The sequence below is a fragment of the Pogoniulus pusillus genome, chromosome 10 (assembly GCF_015220805.1).
Source record: "Pogoniulus pusillus isolate bPogPus1 chromosome 10, bPogPus1.pri, whole genome shotgun sequence".
NCBI lineage: Eukaryota > Metazoa > Chordata > Aves > Piciformes > Lybiidae > Pogoniulus > Pogoniulus pusillus.
Window position 1 is genome coordinate 9,635,815 of NC_087273.1, and position 18,730 is coordinate 9,654,544.

Here is an 18,730-nt window from a genome sequence, read left to right on the forward strand (position 1 = left end):
CAACAACTCAATGTTGCTTAAATGTAGGCTTGTGAAGATCAAGCCACTGTTAGCTAAGACACTGAGGAAAATCCTCAGCTGGTAAAAACTGGCACTGAATTAAAGCCATTAAAGTCAGAAGCATAGAATGAGAGTCATTATGTTTTAGAGTGTAATTTTGCAAGCTATCTAGAGCATTTTATATATGTTGAGAAAGACTGATGGGCTGAGCAAAATCAATTAAACTTTTGAGGAAAGACTATCTTGAGAAATTACCATCACTTACCATACAGGGTAAGAAGGTAGATGAAACAAATGCAATTTTATTACTTGGGTTTTTTCTCTCTGGTTTCCCATCTCAGCAAGATGACAGAACTGCAGGGTAGGCAGAAGCCTTCCAGTCCAGTGAGGCCTCATTAAAACCACAGAGAGAGGATTAAGATGTAAATCCTGTGACCTGCAGTGTGTCAGGCATTTTTTTTCTGTCTAAAGGGCAAATCTGTCACTCAACTGCATTTGGCTTGGTCCTAAATAATATATGTATTTTGGTATTACTATTTCCATATATGCTTAATAATTCATATAATATGCAGCTAGGCTTAATTTTTGTGACCTCACCTCATTTTAATACTAAGAAGATATTGTCAGTCAAGTCAGTCCAAACTTATTTTGTCACTACTTGCTTGTTTGTAGAGGGGGGAGGTTAATGTCTTCCAAATTCTTGGCTTAAAAACCAATCTGTTGAGATGAGTGGAATCTGTCTCCCTTGTTTATAGTGGGGAGCATACTGACTTCACTGGTCATTTTGCCCAGTAAAGAATGAGAACTTTTGTCTCCTGTAGGTAGAGACCTTAAGAGGCACAGGCAAGTTCCTCAGCAAGAGAAGAGTAGGCAGCTTTCATCATTTAAACTAGAGGTTGAATATTAGGAGGAAGTTCTTCACGATGAAGAATGAAATACTGGAAGATGTTGCTCAGAGATATAGTGGAGGCCCATATCTGGAGACATTCAAGGTTGAACTTGATGGGACCCTGAGCAACCTAATCTAGTTGGAGATGTCCCTACTCAGTGCAGGGGGCTTGGACAAGATGACCTTTGAGGGTCCCTTTTACATTGTTGATTCTGTGATTCTTCTGTTACCCCTCTTGCACTTTGTTGGGTGAGTGAAGCCCTGCTTGTGTGCCTCTCTGTGAGGATGACTGCCAGCCCTGCTGCTCTCCAGCTCCTGAATGGTGCAAGGTGGAGGAGCAGCACATCCCTGGCATCCAGTGCCAGAAACCTCTCGGGGACTTGCGCAGCCTTCATGTGAGGCGGAAAGGATTTATTTGATTCTGAAGAGGTTTGCAGGACGGAGAAGGGCTATTGGATTTGCACAGCTGGAAATCCTTCTTAAGGCCAGGTGCAACCACAGCAATTCACACTTGGACTGCTTCTGCTATGCTGTCCCCAGCTTCCCTTGGCAGCTCTCCTCCTTTGTCCCATCCCTGTGTGCGTTGTGAGCCGACCTTGGGACTTTGCTGTGGGAGAAAGGGTAGGAACTGCCCCTGAATTCAGCAGACAAGAAACTCATATAGAGAAATGTATGTTGGGGGCAGGGGAGGAGGGGCATGACCAATCTTACTTGGTAGAGGAAATTTTTCTCTTAGATATTTCACCCAACCACAGCATTTAAATTCTATCTGCCAGTGTTTGTCTTTTCCTCGGTGTCAGTGGGATTAGACTTTTTCCTCTGGGTACTGAGGCTTAAAAGAGCTGTAAGTGAAGAAAAGCTGCTTGCATGTGAAAATACAATTGGCATCCCCCCTCTGACTCACAGGGTATGTGAAGGCGAGAGCTGGAACTCACTGGTGCTTTATTTCTGGGTGGTTAAATAGATCATTCTCCATCAAAAGAGCTTGCACCCAGACACACAGACATGTCTCAGTGTCAGGCTAAGCAAAATGTGGCGTGCTTTTGTTTTGTGGTTTTTTTTAAGGCAAGCCAAGCTGTTCTTTCAGCTAGAAACGTTTAATTGCCTGCAATCTCTCAAAACTCATGGGTTTCGTTTCATTAATTGATTCCTTGTTTTGTCAGTGAGGCTCCTTTCTGTGACATCCACAAGATCTGGTTTTTGGTTGGTGTTTTTTTTTGGCGTGGTTTTTTTCCCCCCTTTACATTGCATTTGTGTTCAGCAGCTTTTACATTCATCCCCATAATTACCTTTTGTAGGTTTGAAGTTGCCGTGTCTTTATTCTCCGTAATTGGTGCATCTATTAAGAAGCAGAGATATTTGCCTGCTCTGTCCTTGTTAATTATAACTCTATCCTTCATTTACATAATAAACTTTTTGGGGCAATTTCTGCAGTAACATTTCATGCCTAATAGGAGGCAATTTGCTTTCCTTTATTAAGCATATTAAAACTTCATGCCCCAGACATCATTGACTGTAAACATTTGATTCTGCTCAAATTTAATGCACCAAGGCATTTTGCTCTGCCATATTAGGTTTATTTATGTGCCATGTTCTGGATTGTTAGCTGCTAATGAGACTTCAGCTCTTATTGCTCTAAGGCCTGAACACTAACCTTGTTTTAATGAGTTCATTATTTGGAGCCTTCTGAATGGAAGACAACAACTTTTCCTTTTAATTAAAGGTCAAAACACCTCTGGCTAAGGAAAGCATAGAGGTTATCAAATCCTTAGAGAAGGTAAAAGAAGGACTTTCTCTGATCTTGATGGCAAGCATGGGCAAGCCAGGCTGAGACAGAAGGTGTTTCTCTGGGGACCACAACTCCAAATCTAAGCTAAGTGATAACAACACTAAGATGTGGTACTAGTCCTCCCAAGACACTGTTGAGAAAAAAAAACCCAAACAACCCAATTCCTGAAAGTCAGCCAAAGTAATTAAAGAGGCTTTACTCCTAACCCAAAGGTCTGCGTGGATCAATATTACTGCTAAAGCCTGAGCCCTTCTTTGCATGTGCAATGATTTGTAGGGTGCAGAGGACAGATGCCAGATTAATTGAGCTAACAAAAATTAATCTCCTGTTTCTTAGCAGGAAAAGTGAAGCAAAAGTGATTGATACTGGGGGCTGTTGGTAGTGAGACAGGTTTCCTGTGACTATGTATTTGTGTGTGTGCAAATGCTCATAAAGGGGGTTGGTGATTGGCCCTTGCTTGGAAAACAGTGGCAACTTTAGTCAGACCAAACAGGGGTAATACACAGATCCTTGTCTTTTGTCTAGCACTTTATACCTGGGCATATCTTAAAGTCAGGTTTCCAAACCTTGGTTTCTGTGCCTCCCATCCAAGAAGCTGCTCGAGCTGCAGCAGGAAGGGTAGCTGGGGAAGAAGGAACCAGCTGATGCAAATGCCAAGCCAGGTTTTAGAGGCAAATCTTAACAGTTTGTGAAACTCAGACATTGTAGAGATGTCCTTCTACAAGCTCTAAACATTATTTCTGTAAACCTGAACTCTTGCAGGTGTTTCAGGGACCTTTCCAGAAGCTTCTAACCATCTCCAAAAGCATCAGGAGAAACTGGGAGGGACACAAGATTTGCAGGACTCAGTACTTCCTCAGTGTGGAGCAGGAAGCCCAATGTTTTGCTCAGGCACTTGTCATACATGTGGCTTTCCAGAGGGAATACTCTGGAAATGTGAAATTTGGGAACCAGCAAAACCTCCAGATTTTGGAGGCTTCTGAGGCAGGGATTTCTGTGATCACAGTGCTCAAGGAACCCACTCTGTTAGGGCACTCCACTAAGTAGAGCTGGCTAAGGAAACGTGATGCCAGCTTACTGCATAGTCTGTCCATGAGAACTACAGAATGTAGAGGGCAGATGAGAAGGGACATCATTCTTCATGCAGCTTGGAAGGAGGAAAAGTTTGATGTTTCTGCTTTTCGGTGTTACTGTAATTCGCTGTCATCATGAATTATTTTATTTCCACAGACTCATTCTAGGAAGTGCTTCTGGCACAGGAGGATGTGCCAGCGCCTGGCATCCCAGGGCTACATGGCCAAGGTTATGTTGCTCCATCACCATCTGAGGGATATGACTGAGAAGCTTGTCAAAAATAGGTGAAGTTGCCATTAGTCAAAGTCATCGTTCATTTGGGAATGGATCCTATTGCTGGGCAATGATTCAACTGCTGCAGGTAGTGCTTCTCTTTCATTTGTGTGTGCAGAACATACATATCTATATATCTGCTCATGGTATACACATCATTATTTATAGGTGCTCTAGAGATAAACTATGTGCCAAGAGAGATGTTCATTGCAGTAAATCTGTCTCTACATGATGTTTATATCCACTGCTTAGTAAACTGGATTTTTACCTGGGATGAGTTGCCTAGAGAGGCTAGGGAGTCTCCTTCCTTTAAGGAATTATCTGATTTATCTTTGAAGTTCCTTTGGTTTTAAGCAGGGGCTTAGGTTGGATCACCTCTAGAAATCCCTTCCAGACAAAAGTATTTCAAGATTTGATGAAAATTTTCCCTCTGTTTTTCAGTTGAAGACAGATTTCTCAGGCTTCTATGGTACATACTTGTTACTAACAGCAAAAACTCTCTTAACACATTAATTCCTAACATCTGACCTTAATGCTTTTGCAATTATATAGCCCTGAAGTTCATTCCCGAGTGATTCTCTGCAGCAATTTGCTGGTGGTCTGTGGGAATATGAAGGATTACAAAGTGGTAATTTTGCTCTTGACTTCCAGCAGAAAATTTGTAGAGGGGAAAAAAAAAAAGGCAAGGAATACTCTCAACAATGTTTCTTTCCACTGCAAGCAGCTGCTGTCAGGATGTGACTTTTTTGATTGCCTCTTTCTGCTCATTCATCCTCTCTGAAATGTATGCTAGGAAAAAAAAAATGACAGTGTGGTTTTGGTAATCTTCAAAGCCAGTGCAACCTTCACAGGACTATCAAGAAATAGTAACAACCACAGTAGCCACCATAAGGTGGTTGTGAAATAGCAAGTCACAGGGTTGTTTTTTTTTTCTGATAGGAAAACTAAATTAAGAGCAAAATAAAGTGATGTCTAACCTGATAACCATGACAAGGACACTGAAAGACCAGGACTCCAGGTTCCTGGGTTTCAGCTTTTGGTATGATGCACAAATTTTTGCCATAAGGGAGACAATCAAATTGGCTCTATCTGCACTTCTTAAAACACAACTTGGTGAGGGATTTATAAATCTAGGGAAGCTGAGTCATTGATTTCTGCATGGTGGGGTTCTGAGCCCACTGAGTGTGCACTGAACAACATTTTAGTAGAAGGTTCTTTAATACTGCAGTGTAGGAATTATAAAGAATTCCCATTATTGACTTACTGGCTAGAGAGGCTGCAGGGACATGGACCTGCTGGAGTGGGTCCAGAAGAGGGCCACAAAGATGATCAGAGGATCATCTCTGAGCTGGTGCACCTCTCTTATGAAATCAGGCTGAATGAATCAGGGCAGCTCAGACTGGAAAAAGAGAAGGCATCAGGGAGACCTTAGAGCTACATTTCAGTATCTGAACGGGACCTACAGGAAGGCTGATGAAGGACTGTTCAGAAGGGCTTGTGGTGATAGGATGAAGGGCAATAGTTGGTAACTGGAGTAGGGTAGATTTAGGTTGGACATCAGGAGGAAGTTCTGCACAATGAGAGTGGTAGAATACTGAAACAAGCTGGCCAGAGATGTGGTTGAGGTCCCACTCCTGGAGACATTCAAGATCAGACTTGGTGAGATCCTGGACAGCCTGATATAATTCGAAGTGTTCCGGCTGACTTCAGGGGGCTTGGAGAAGATGAGCTTTGAGGGTCCCTTCCTATCCAATTCAATCTGTCAATTTTGAAAGGAATTGAAGAGTGAAAATCAATCAGATATTTAATGGGAATTGGAACACTCTATTTACCCTATGCCCAAACCAGTTGGAACAGGTGTTAACCAGCCCTGGATCAATGGCCAGAGCTGTCACCCCTCACAGATTCACATTCCTTCTTCAACCACTTTTCAGCTGGAGTGTTGCACAATTGATGTCATTGCCAGTGTTGGCTGCAGATCCCCCACCACCCCCAGTGAAGCCAGCTGGGCTTTGGCTATCACCCTGCCTTCCTGAGCTACGAGACTTCACTGCTCAATGTATTTCTTTCTGCAAAGCCCTATGCTAATCTATGGTGCCACAGAAACAATGGCTAGAAAGGGCTCTGATGGTGCTGAAGGCAGCCAGCTCTGTCTGCAGATCTATCTTTTATTATAGAGCTCTTACTTGAGTCTGTTCAGCATGTTCCTGGAGTTGCTATCTTAGTGTGAGGTCTGAGAGAATATGTGGCTTTATTTGAAGGAAGAAAAATATGTTTTGCCCTCATATGCAATATGTTTATGGTGAACAGAAGACTGCAGTTTTCCTTTGAGTGGACTACACAGTTTATCAGATCTGCTTCTGCTCTTTCTCTGTCCTAAAGTCAGAAAACTACCAAGAGTCTAATAGCATTTAATTTAGTACAGAAAAATGTGTCTGTTTCAGGAAAGGTTCATCTGAATGAGATGAATGGGGTGAAACTGCCCCAAATTCTCTAGGTGCTCATGAATAACTGGCTAATAACTTCACCTGAGAACTCAGAAGGTATCTGTTGGCTAAATATTAGAGAAGAGATGATGTTGTGACAGTGACACATAGCCTAGCAGTGAGAACACCTTGACCTTGAGATCATGCATGTGGGTGTATGTATAGAAACAGCCATGGCAATTGTTCAGTCTCTATTCCTGGAAGAAGGAATTCAGAGCCAAATACTTGTTAGAAGATCCACCAGAAAAAAACAAAACAAAACAGGTGCTCAGATGAAGAGCAAGGGGAGAGTCTAACAGGGCAAAAAGTATAAATCCAAAATAAAGAGCATTAATAAAGAGTGAGGTTTATTTTAACCAACTCCACGTAGATGAGTAAAGGCAATTACTTCCAGTTCTCCAGAAGCATCTTACTGGGAAGATCAAAGGCATTAGGCAGTGTGGTGAGCAGCCACAGGACCTGCTGCTGGGACTGTGGGAGTACTCTCTAGCTGCAGTGGTTTCCTGCCAGCAGTGATTGCTGCTCTGGGTCAGTGTTACCCACTGGGAAGATTTACAGCCTGTGTGGGATATTACTGAGGGTCTTTAACGTAAATCACTACTGACTCTGGAGGAGTTTTTTTAAGGAATACTAACTAAATCTGCTGATAAATCCTCCAAGGGAGAAAAAACAGCATAAAACAGCATGTGCCCAAGCTAAGAATGTTCCCTGTGGCTGGGGTGGACATAGCCCAGTGGCACCAGCCCTGCTCCTGTCCAAGGTCTGTCCCCACAGGTTGCATACAACAGGAATAGGATCCAGTGGATCTTTCAGCAGGGGAGTGAAGGGGTTTAGAACTAATTCCTTAGCAATCCTGATATTTCAAAAGCTTAAGCATTTTCAGCAAAACAGATCTCTGGAAGTTGAAGTGCTAGCATGAGAGAGACCAGAAAGGCAGAACCATCATCTAGCTCTGATCAATCACCCAAAAAAAAAAACCCCTTAAACCAAACATTGAACAGAGAAAGCATCTGGAGGCTTTAACAGGACAACATCAAGATTAGAAACAGTAGGTTAATAAAAAATTCATGTCCAGCAGTCACGGTCCTGCTGCAGAAAAGTATGTTGGTGACATTCCTTGTGCTGCATGTTGCTATCAGCAAAACACAGACTGGTGTTGACAATTCCTCTCAAGTACTGCCTGGGCTGTGCCAGAAGGAGATCAAAGTATCCCCTCCTTTGGTATAATAATACTTAGCTGTTAGTGTTTCTTGTCCTTTACTATGTTTTCTTGTAGCTGTCTGCCTACTTTTTCTGTGTCTTGGTTGTTCAGAATTGCTTCTTTAAGCAAAAACCCCCAACAATAAGCAACTTTGAACCTGTGATAGGTGAGCACTCAGTTGTTATAAATTATTTAGGGGCTGGACTAATGGAAGCTACTCTATTTATCTTCTCTAATTTATGGATTTGGATGTACTAAGATTTAATCAGAGCAGTTTTCTGCTCTTTTACTGCCCTAGGAAGTAATTTACTTGAGTAACCTTGTCATAAAATAAAAATTCCTTAAAATTCTCATTATGGACATTTATCTCCAAATTCTGCTATGAGCAGCCTCAAATTCCTGCTTTAAAATTACTGCTAAAGACCTAACTGATATATACCCTTTGTGGTGGAATTAAGCTTCCTTTTTTTTTTTTTGAGGACACATTCAATCATAAAAGAGAGATTGGAACTGAGGTGATATATTCAAAATTCAGATCTGTCCTTCACTTCCCAGAATGGGTGTGTTTGTGTGATGATGGATAGGAGCAGTGGCTTCAAGAAGGTGCCACTGTGTGTTTAAATGAACAGCTTCTAAAACTTCAGGGCAGCAGGGAGGACAAGAAAGCCACAGCAGGTAAACTGTTCTCTCTGTCAGTGGTTTAAAAAAAAAAAAGGAATGCCATAAAGTAATCACAGAATTTCTTAATTGGAAAAGACCTTCAAGATCATTGAGTCCAATCGTTAGTTTCATATTGACAAGTCCTTGACTAAACCAAATCCCTCAGCACAACATCTAATCACTGTGAATCGCTGTGTTTGGAAAGGACCACCAGGATCATCCTGTCCAACCTTCATCCCAGCATCCTTCATGACTAGACTACAGCCTCAAACTCCACATCCACCCTCCTTTTAAACATCTCCAGGGATGGAAACTCCACCACCTCCCTGGGCAGCTTGTTCCAGTGCCTGACCACCTGCTCAGTAAAGAACTTCCAACCTAAACCTCCTCGACTCAACTTGCGGCCATTTTCTCTTGTCCTATCATTAGTAATTTGGGAGAAGAAACCAGCTCCAGCCTCGCTACAACCTCCTTTCAGATAGTTGTAGAGGGCAATAAAGTCTCCTCTCAGCCTCCTCTTCTCCAGACTGAAAAATCCCAGTTCCCTCAGCTGCTCCTCATAGGTCATGCTTTCCAGACCTCTCGCCAGTCTCATCACCCTTCTCTGCCCCTGCTCCAGCACCTCAATGTCCCCCATAGTCTGTAGTGACCAAAACTGGATGCAGTACTCGAGGTGTGGTCTCATGAGTGCTGAGCACAGGGGCATGATCACCTCCCTACTCATGCTGGTCACACTGCTTCTGATACAGGCCAGGATGCTGTTTGCCTTCTTGGCCACCTGGGCACACTGCTGGCTCATGTTCAGCCAGCTGCTCACCAACACCCCCAGGTCCTTCTCTGCCAGGCAGTTCTCCAGCCACTCCTCCCCCAGTCTCTAGGGCTGCTGGGGGTTGTTGTGGCCAAACTACATGACCCAGCACTTGGCCTTGTTAAACCTCATGCAATTGGACACAGCCAATTAGAATAGAATGGCTCAGACAAGAGGATGGCTTGGTAGGAAACTTCTATCGCTCACTTTGTCCTGGTGGTGCTGGGGAGATATCCACATTTGCCTCAGCTATTCTGGAAAGTGCATTTGGCAAAATCTTGACAGATAAGGATGTGCTTTAAAAATCACTAGGATTGAGTGGTGCTTTTTAATATTTTTGAGATGTTTGATACTTGTCTAGCAGAGCTTAACCTTTTTGACCCTTCTTCCTTCTTCTTGACATTGTCTTGCATTATCTAGGGAGCTCACTCAGTGTGTTGATTGTTTGATAACTGGAATTGGAAGTTTCTGTAAAATGAAAAGGGAATTGCAAGGCAAATGTTTTTTACACCATGCTCATCTCTTTTACCAGAAGTCAAATTGCTTCTGCCACCCCCCACATCCTTCAAGTTTAGAGTTGAGGGAGATAAAGCTTATTTTGTTTTCCAGCATGGGTTCAAAGTCCTTCTGCCCCAGAAAATCCTCCTGCTTACCACTGTTCTGTGATCATTCCCGGCCTGAGGACAGTGTAGTCCAGAGAAGGAAACTGGAAGATCCAAAGCAAAATAGCACCTATAGTAACTTTCTACTCAGATCTGTTGAACAGAAACATCAAGGACTAATATGTTCTCTAGTCAAGGCAGATCATCAGATGAGGCTGAGAAATTTGCAGTCAACTGTTTCAGAGGTTAGTGCTCTTAAGTTGCCACAGGGCAGGTTTAGGTTGGACATTAGGAAAAAACTATTAATGTGAAGAGTGGTCAGGCACTTGAACAGGCTGCCCAGGGAGTCATTGTTCCTGGAAGTGTTTGAGAAATGTGTGGCCATGGCACTTCAGGACATGGTTTGTTGGACTTGATCTCAGGGGTCTCTTCCAACTTGTATGATTCCAGCCATTAGTCTTACATAAAACCAGGGAATTTTGTTCAAAATTGAGACCAAATCTCTCTAAGAGCCAGAGGAAAGGCTTTGGGTCATAGGTATATAGTTAAAAAATACCATCCCAGCTTTCCAAAAAGCAGGAATGTAACACTCAGAGCAAAACTGAAGCTCTGGTCATCTTCAGATCCCTATACATCAGAGGTCTGAAAAAAACTCAGACCTATAGCCTTGAGAAATTCAAGAGGTATTATTCTCAAAAAGCAGTAAGTTTTGCTGTGACTTCCTAAGAAGGAAACTTCTGATGACAGAAGGCATTTCTACCTGGCACAACCACCTCAGGCAGATTCAGGGGCAGCAGCTAAATCTAGGCTTCTGCTGGTTGTGACAGGTGATGTTGGGTGTCCAAATCATTGGATAAGTTTCTACACCTTGTGTTATTTATCCTAATGTTCCCCTCTGTCCTCCCAGCTGGCAAGCCAGCCTGTCTCAAGCCCCCTCAGTGAGGAAGAGGACTCGCTTGCCCGCCTCTGGAGGAGACCCTGAGCAAGGACAGTAGCTACTTCCTCCCCTTGCCAGTGGAAAGTCTGGCAGGGAATTTCAACCACCAGAGAGAAAAAGGGTCTGGGTGAATCTCCGACCATCTGATGGAGCTCATCCCTTTGCAGGTAGTGCTAAATCATTCTTGACAGAGACAGCTTATCCCCAAGGCTTCTAAAACTGCTTCTGACAAGCAGCGTTTTTTGGTATTGGAATGCATTGAATCTCCCCAAGCATCGTGCCTCTCAGAAGTGCTTCCTACTAGAAAAGTAATGCTTCTGCTCTCCTCAAGCTCCCCAGCCCTGGTTTTCTCAATGACGCAGGCTGGAAGCTGTGCTATGCCCTAAGTACACAAAGTGAATTATTTGGAAGGGAGAGCAAACATTTCTAGCAAGGATTTTTTAATCGGAGAGTGTTTACTGATGTCTTTTAGGCAGTGTTTTCCTGGCTGCTTGGAAGAGAACAGGAATGTAATTTTGAGCTTTCTTATTCTTCTCCCCAACTTATAATATGCTAGCACCTAAATCTTTCCTCTGTTCATCTCAAAACCGTTACTCCTTGCTCTATCACTGGAAGCCTGTGTACTGGCATAGCAAAGAATATTGTGCGATATAGCAACAGAGGAAAGAGAGGATGAGTACCTATGGATGTATGAGGCTCAGCCAGACATTTTCCCCCAGCACATATAGACAATTAAACAGCTTCAAGCAATTTTTCTCTAGCCTGGCAAACATTCAAATGATGTCCTATCATCCTATTGTACCCTCATGGCAGTGGATAGACTTTGTATTGCCTCAGGAAAACGCCCAGTGTGATATGGAGGGACTTGTTGGCTGTGGCCCCCAACATAAATCAGAACAGTGACGACAAAAGAGCAATAAACTCCCTTTTCTAAAGACAATTTATTTTCCTTTATGGCTTAGTCTGCTGTAGTATCAGCTATTGACAAGTAAGGGATGGGAAAAGAATCTCCTTTTGTTCTCCAGTGGGAGACACTGGAGCAGGATCCCCAGGGACTCTGTTGATGCCCTCTTCCTAGACGTGCTCAAGATGAGGTTGGATGAGGTCTAGAGCAACCTGATGTAGTGGAAGGTGTCCCTGCCAACGGCTGGGAGGTTGGAACTGGATGATCTTTAAGGTCTCTTCTGACCTAAACCATTCTATGATTCACAGAATCTGGGAAGAAGAGACAAAGTGAGCTGAGCCTAGGTTATTTCACATCCACGTCTCAGCTGAGATGCTGATCTTCGGGAGTTTCTAAACCTCCTTTTGGCATCATCCTAAACTCCTGACATCAGCTCAAAGTGTTCCCTTATATTAAGCAAACAAATGACAAGCTGTCACTGGTCTGAGACTTTGTCTCTTGTTGACGAGCTTTGAAATGTACCTGAAGGCTGAGAGTAAATCCCCTCTGGTTTGTGAGAGAGCTGTTCTGTAGCAGCCACATTGCCACAGTCACAGCAGGGATGGGTACCTTCGATTTTCTGATCATGTACTGACAGCATGTTCCCAGTTACCAGAGAAATAATAGTGAAAGCAGATGGGAAACATCATTCCCTTCCCTAATAACAAATACAGTAGAATTATACTGTATAATAACCACAGACATATTTGTTCATGATTCATATAAATCTTGGAATAGGTTACAAGGAAGACACATGCAGAGCTTTATTTTTCTATTAAGGAATTCACATTCTGCAGCTCAGCCTATATTTATTTTAAAAGAAGAAATGCATTATTATTATTGCTATCATTATTAACCATGCAGAGTGTAGCCTCAGCAGGTCACACACCTGGAGCTTCATTCAAGATTTCCTCAGTTAATAAGATTATTGAGTATTTAGTCTCTATTAATTACAGAAATATGAAGACTAATGCTTATTCATCCATGTATAGTCAATTAATCTCCAAACCTTTGTGTTAATTTGTTGCAAACCCTACAGTAAATATGATTGCAAATGAGATCTTCAGTATTTATAGCCCTTAGGGATTAAATATTGCTGGAAAACAGAGAGATTACAGATCTGATTCAGGGGCTGCTTTTGGTGCTCATCCCTTGAGCCTCTCTCACATAGAAACAAAACGATTTTGGTTGGAAGGGACCTTAAAGATCATTTCATTGTAACAGCCCTGCCATGGGCAGGGACATCTCCTGCTAGACCAGGCTGTTCAAGGCTGCATCCAGCTTGGCCTTGAACATCTGTGTGTGCTAGTTTGAAGCTAGCTAGAATATTTTGGTGAGAAGAATTAGATTACAGGTTGTGAAAAGGAAACAATGGTGATGCCTGCTTCACTCATAGGCTTGCAGAGATGTATGAGAACAAGAACATAGACATAGATAACAGAGTCACTACCTGGGCTTTGGGCTGAACTTCTCTCTCTAACCTAACCTGCTGTCTTTGTCTAATCCACCTGCTTCCTAACCCCCCTAGCCGACCCTCAAAACTACCTTAAACATAAGGCAAGATCTGGGGTAAGGTAGAGGAGTGGGAGGAAGGTGGAAGGGTGGTTGTGAGCCCCTCCTGGGGACTTGGGTTTCTGGGAAGGGAGTTGTGTTTCTGTATTACTTTTTAACTTGTCCATATCTATATATACTGTAAATATCTGCTTGTATATTGTGCTAAGCTGTAAATATAAAGCTTCAATTTCCAGAGCCGCTGAGTTTAGTTTGGGTGATTTTACAAAGGTGTGTCGAGGGGGAAGGGTAACAAACCATCACAATCTGGAACAACTGAAAGAGGAGAGATTTAAATTAGATGTTAGGAAGAAGCTCTTTACGGTGAGGGTGCTGAGACACTGGCACAGGTTGCCCAGAGAAGTTGTGGATGCTTCCTCCCTGGAGGTGTTCACAGGCAGGTTGGATGAGGCCTTGAGTGACCTGTTCTAGTGGGAGATGTCCCTGTCTATGGTGGGGAGTTGGAGCTGTTTGATGTTTGAAGTTCCTTCCAACCTAAACCATTGTATGATTCTATTTCCAGGGCAGCGGGGTCCACAACCTCTCAGGGCAACCTGTTTCAGTGTCTTACCACCCTCACTGTAAAGAATTTCTTAATAGCCAATCTAAATCTACTCTTCTCAAGCTTCAACCCGTTCTATCACTAAAAGTCCTCATAAAAAAGTCCCTTCCCAGCTTTCTTGTAATCCCCTTCAGGTACTGAAAGATTGCTCTAAGGCCTCCCAGAAGCCTTCTTTTCTCTAGGCTAAACAGCCCCAGCTCCCTCAGCCTGTCCTTATAGGAGAGGTACTCCAGCCCTCTGATCTTTGTTCTCTTCTGGACCTGCTTCAATGTCCTTCTCATGCTGGCAGCACCAGAACTGGAATCATATTCTCCTGTTCTTTACCAGTCCCCTTTCTCCTGGTACCACTTGCTGCCTGGAGCATCTTACAGCCACTTGCCCATCCAGGTTTCCTTTAGTCCTCATGCTCACACCAATGAACCAGACAGAGGTGGCAGGTTCTGTGCTTGGAGCTGGTGTTTCTGTGCCTATAGTTGTAGGAGGGAGCATCCAGGCACCCTAGAGGTGAACAGCTGTGGCTTCTCCACTCTCCGTGGCCCTGAGATCATGGCTTGGAGCCACTCTTGGAGAGCATATTTTTGAGATCAAACCCTCTCAATATTGAAATCAATATAAAAAATTCTATTAACCAAAAGAATTTTGGTCTTGGCTTCAGAGTCCAATGGGATGGGGTTCAATAGCTCGAAGTGCAGAGTGCTGCACTTTGGCCACAACAACCCCATGCAGAGATACAGGCTGGGGTCGGAGTGGCTGGAGAGCAGCCAGACAGAAAGGGATCTGGGGGTGCTGATTGATACCCGCCTGAACATGAGCCAGCAGTGTGCCCAGGTGGCCAAGAGAGCCAGTGGCATCCTGGCCTGCATCAGGAATGGTGTGGTCAGCAGGAGCAGGGAGGTCATTCTGCCCCTGTACTCTGCACTGGTTAGACCACACCTTGAGTACTGTGTTCAGTTCTTGGCCCCCCAGTTTGGGAGGGACATTGAGATGCTTGAGCGTGTCCAGAGAAGGGCGACGAGGCTGGTGAGAGGCCTCTACTCATGGCCACCTCTTGCTAGACCAGGTTTCTCAAGGCCCTGTCTAACCTGGCTTTGAACACTTACTGTCTTGAAGACTTTGTAAGTTTTATGAGCAACTTATTCTAGTCTTTCATCACCTTCACAGTGAAGAATTTCTTCCTATAATCTCCAGAGATCCCTTCCAACCTTTACCATTCTGTGTTTCTATCATGTTGTTTAAGTTACATTCCAATGGAACATTCTGCATTGAAAAAGTCTCTATTTTTGCCACTAGAATCTGTTTCATTGGAGGATTCCAAGTTGAGTGACAAGAATATTAACCTCATTTCCCTCTGCCTTCCTACTTTTTCAGTTTCAATGGATTTTTGACCCATTTAGTCTGAGGATAAATGGCTAAATGAGCTGGAAGGAAAGAAAATTCAAATCCTAATTCCTAATTCTGTGATTTTCACTATACTTTGGTTAGGAAGTATTGGGAAATTGGGATAGTTTGACAGTCATCCATGACAGAAATAGGAACTAGTTTTAATATATTTCATTTGTGACTTCTTTTCCTTTAATGAATTCAAAAGTGCCAATTAAAAGACTGCATCAATTAAACCCATAAAACTTATGTAACTAGTTCAGCCTTCTCCAATCAGAAGTGTTAAAAATAGAGTGGATCTCATCACTAGAGAGGCTGAGTGTGCATCACACTGGAGATCCTGCTTCTGTTTGGGTGCTGTCTGAATGAAAACATGAACAGTAGATTAAGAGAGTGCTGAGAATATGAAGAAAGACTAAAAGCATAGAAAGGTGTGCTGAGATTTACAGAAACTGCCGTGGCTTGCTAAATTGTATTTCTGCTCCTGAAGGGTAAAAATAAATAATAGTCTGTGCCTTTTTTTCCTCATAAAAACATCTTAGGAGGTACAAACTTTGAGGAGAAACTTTGCTAACAGAAAATTGCTGGGGATGGGGAGGTGTTAGTTTCAGGTGAAATTTGCAGCCCAGAAGACCAGCCATGCCTTGGGCTGTATCAAAAGCAGTGTGACCAGTAGGATGAGGGGGGACATTCTTCCCCTCTGCTCTTTTGAGACCCCACCCAGAGTACTATTTCCAGTTCTGCAGCCCCCAGTGCATGAGGGACATTGAGCTGCTGGAGTGGGTCCAGAGGAGGGCCATGAAGATGATCAGAGGGCTGGAGCATCTCTTCTATCAAACCAGGCTGAAGGAATTCAGGCTACTCAGCCTGGAGAAGAGAAGGCTCTCAGAAGGACTTGGAGCATTCTTTCAGCACCTGAAGTGGGCTACAAGAAAGCTGGGGAGGGACTTTTACAGGGAATGATAGGATGAGAGAGAATGGATTGAAGAGTGAGAAGGTGAGATTTAGACTGGACTTTAGGATGGACTTCTTCCCAGTAAGGGTGGTGTGATATTGGAACAGGTTACTCAGAGATGTTGTGGTTATCCTCTCCACAGAAATGTTTAAGACCAGGCTGGAAGAGGCCTTGAGCAACCTGATCTCATGGCAGGTGTCCCCACTCATGGCAGCAGGGGTTGAAACTAGATGATCTTTAAGGTCCCTTCCACCTCAAGCCATTCTACATATACTTTAACCTGTCCAGAGAACCACATTGTGAGCTGTATGGACTTGGACAACAGACTAGGCTGGGAATAACTGGAGCCTCAACAGGCAGAAATTGCTCTTGAAGTGAAGGACATCACGTTGCTTAGCCGTCTTTCTGTGCCAGCCTTAACTGGAAACAGAAGAGCTGCTTCTCGGATGCTGTACTGATCAATGCTAAACGCTAGAATTTTAAATCAAAACACTTTTTAATACACATGCAGCATGTGTGGTGATAAATCAAATCCTAATGAACAAAAACACTGCTCAGAAAGCCCTAGAGTGGCTTTCCAAATGCTCTGGCTTGCAGCAAATTATGAATAACTTCTCCTTTAATTTTCTTTTTTGTCTTGAAAATGAATTTCTAGCAAGGTTGGGAAAAAATGATTTTCATTCTGCCATTTCTAGAGAGAAAGTCTTAACAGTGTGAAGTATTCTATGTAAAATATTGCAACTTTTGAGATTCTATTTCATCATATTTATTATTCCTATTGCAAGTTTGGAAATGTTGTCTACAGAAATCTGTTTAAATCACTAAATAGCCTTCTAATGGCCCATGAGAGTGAAAATCCTTTAGTACTTAAAATCCTAAACACATTAATAGACATCAAAAATAATTTTAACAGTAGGATTGTAGAACTAGGGAAGGTTTTTTTTTTTACAGTGCCATATTCAATAATAAAATGTTAATAAGTGAAAATACATTTATACTGTAAGGTCTTACTCAGGTGAATCTCATGACCAGTTAGAGACCTTGATTTTAGGAGCACTGCATATTCTGGCACAGACAGCAGACTAATGGTGAGAAGCATTGCTTTATTAGGACAGTATTTCCAGGATAAAAGGTTGCCATCAAAATAAAAATGTAAGGTGGGTAGGTTCAGACTGGATAGGAGGAGGAAGTTCTTCAGCATAAGAGTGGTGAGAGCCTGGAATGAGTTGCCCAGGGAGGTGGTTGAGGCCCCATCCCTGGAGGTGCTTAAGGCCAGACTGAATGGGGCTCTGGCCAGCCTGATCTAAAGTAGGGTGTGCCTGCCCATGGCAGGGGGTTTGCAACTAAATGATCAATCCTTGTGGTCTCTTCCATTCCTGACTCGCTCTATAAGGTGTGGCTTCCCCTCTGGCTGATGATGTTCTGTGGGCAGCATCCCTCAATTTACTTTTGTTTCTTATCTCCAAGAAAATCTATGTAGAAACAGTGCCTCAAAGAGTTGTTTCATCTGGAAAAGATCTCTAAGATCATCAAGTCCAACTATCAACCAAACACCACTATGGCTGTTAAACCATGTCTCAAAGTGCTGTATCTATGCATTGTTTGAACATCTCAAGGGATAGTGACTCCACCACCTCCCTGCCAGCCTGTCCCCATGCCCGACCACTGTGCAGGAGAGAAATTGTTCCTACTGTCCATCCTAAACCTCCCCTGGCACAATATACTCCACAAGGAAAAGCTCCTTTTCTTTACTCCTCTTCCTTCCTGTATTTGTTCTGGAGAATGGGCTGGTGATGAAGTAGCAGTGAGGTTGAGTGGAGAACCTTGCTGTTGCCAGTATGTGCACGGCAGTAAATAAAAGGGAGCTGTCCCTACCTGGTGAGTGGAGAATCTGTGCTGCCAGCAAAAACACATCAAAGAGGTGAGAGTATCTCTGAGTGGGTTCAAAGGAGTGGGGCAGCAAACAGTGAGCTCTGCAAATGGAGTCAGAGTGGACTGTATAGTGAAGTTAGGGGTTTGAGATGTGTCAGCATGCTTCAAGGTGTGCACCTGCTTCCATGTATACATGAATCACACAGAAAGAGAAAAAAGTGTTGTCATAAAATTCCTAAGCAACAGGGCTCTGGAGGTCTAGGGAAGGGGAAGATTTAATTTTTGGCCCTGGTAATTTTAAACATCTCTTCCAAGCAAAACGATTCTGTCAATTGTCAGGAACTTCCCAGCTCTGTAGCATTCACATTTCCCCCTTTTCGTAAGTTGTGAGCATGAGCAAAGTTTCCTGGATGTTGCAGGCTGCTGGCCCCAGTTAACATCAGTTCTGTAGTGTGTGGCCAGTAGGACAAGGGAGGTTATTCTTCAACTCTACTCAGCATTGATCAGGCCACACCATGAGTACTGTGTCCAGCTGTGGGCTAATGAATTCAAGAGAGGTGTTGAGGTACTGGAAAGTGTCCAGAGAAGGGAGACAAAGCTGGTGAGATGCCTGGAACACAAACCCAGTGAGGAAAGGCTGAGGGAGCTGGGGTTGTTTAGCCTGGAAAAGGGGAGGCTCAGGGGTGACCTCATTGCTGTCTACAACTACCTGAAGGGAGGTTGTAGCCAGCTGGGGGTTGGTCTCTTC

The 18,730-nt window shown here is 43.4% G+C and overlaps 1 protein-coding gene and 1 long non-coding RNA gene across 7 annotated transcripts in view; one reads left to right on the top strand and one right to left on the bottom strand.

Moving 5' to 3' along the window:
* LOC135178707 (bifunctional heparan sulfate N-deacetylase/N-sulfotransferase 4) overlaps positions 1–18,730 on the bottom strand; it is a 124,940-nt gene that overhangs the window by 69,715 nt on the left and 36,495 nt on the right. The window lies entirely within an intron of this gene.
* Positions 1–18,730, top strand: part of LOC135178708 (uncharacterized) — a 210,654-nt gene that overhangs the window by 44,805 nt on the left and 147,119 nt on the right. For all 4 annotated transcript variants that reach the window (XR_010303699.1, XR_010303697.1, XR_010303698.1 and 1 more), the window contains exon 2: positions 3,909–4,113. This is a non-coding gene — a long non-coding RNA (uncharacterized LOC135178708). The remainder of the gene's footprint in view (positions 1–3,908; positions 4,114–18,730) is intronic.